Source organism: Arachis duranensis, chromosome 9 (genome assembly GCF_000817695.3).
Source record: "Arachis duranensis cultivar V14167 chromosome 9, aradu.V14167.gnm2.J7QH, whole genome shotgun sequence".
NCBI lineage: Eukaryota > Viridiplantae > Streptophyta > Magnoliopsida > Fabales > Fabaceae > Arachis > Arachis duranensis.
In genome coordinates, this window is record NC_029780.3 from 58,835,554 (window position 1) to 58,836,802 (window position 1,249).

The window sequence follows — 1,249 nt, forward strand, 5'->3', positions numbered from 1 at the left end:
GGATGTAATGGTCTTCAATCTTTACCAGAACATCCTCTACAAGTTCATAAGCTTGTTTTCTTGAATTGTTTGCCATCTCTAGTGAGATTCTTGCAGCTTGTACCTCAAAGATCCCTAGCTTCTCCATTATAGAGAGAGGCATGAGGTTTATGCTTGACCCTAGGTCACATAGAGCCTTCTCGAAGGTCATGGTGCCTAATGTACAAGGTATTGAGAACTTCCCAGGGTCCTGTCTCTTTTGAGGTAATCTATGCCTAGTCAAGTCATCCAGTTCTTTGGTTAGCAAAGGGGGTTCATCCTCCCAAGTCTCTTTACCAAATAACTTGTCATTTAGCTTCATGATTGCTCCAAGGTACTTAGCAACTTGCTCTTCAGTGACATCTTCGTCCTCTTCCATGAGAAATTTGGATGATTTCTCCATGAAGGATTATAGGTGTTTCCATAGGGTTCTCCCATGTAATTCACCTCTTCCATTGATGGGTTCTCAGGATCATAAGCTTCTTTTTCAGATGAAGCATCCTTAGTACTGCCTGGTGCAGCTTGCATTTCAGACAGACTTCGAGAAATCATATTGACTTGCTAAGTCAATATTTTGTTCTGAGCCAATATGGCATTCAAAGTATCAATCTCAAGAACTCCTTTCTTCTGATTTGTCCCATTGTTCACAGGATTCCTTTCAGAAGTCTACATGAATTGGTTATTTGCAACCATTTCAATGAGTTCTTGAGCTTCTGCAGGCGTCTTCTTCAGATGAAGAGATCCTCCAGCAGAGCTGTCCAATGACATCTTGGACAGTTCAGACAGACCATCATAGAAGATACCTATGATGCTCCATTCAGAAAGTATGTCAAAAGGACACTTTCTGATCAATTGTTTGTATCTTTCCCAAGCTTCATAGAGGGATTCACCTTCCTTCTGTCTGAAGGTTTGGACTTCCACTCTAAGCTTACTCAATTTTTGAGGTGGAAAGAACTTTGCTAAGAAGGCATTGACTAGCTTTTCACAAGAGTTCAGGCTTTCTATGGGTTGTGAGTCCAACCATATCCTAGCTCTGTCTCCTACAGCAAAAGGGAATAGCATAAGTCTGTAGACCTCAGGATCAACCCTATTGGTCATGACAGTGTCATAGATTTGCAAGAATTCAGCTAAAAACTGATGAGGATCTTCCAATGGAAGTCCATAGAACTTGCAATTCTGTTGCATTAGAGAAACTAATTGAGGATTAAGCTCAAAGTTGTTTGCTCCAATG

The 1,249-nt window shown here is 40.9% G+C and overlaps 1 non-coding gene across 1 annotated transcript; it reads left to right on the plus strand.

Annotated features, from left to right (window-relative positions):
* Positions 1–844: 844 nt before the first annotated feature.
* LOC127741731 (small nucleolar RNA R71) lies at positions 845–948 on the plus strand. The gene has a single exon (XR_008002937.1). It is a non-coding gene; the product is annotated as a small nucleolar RNA R71 (small nucleolar RNA).
* The last annotated feature ends 301 nt before the right edge of the window (positions 949–1,249 follow it).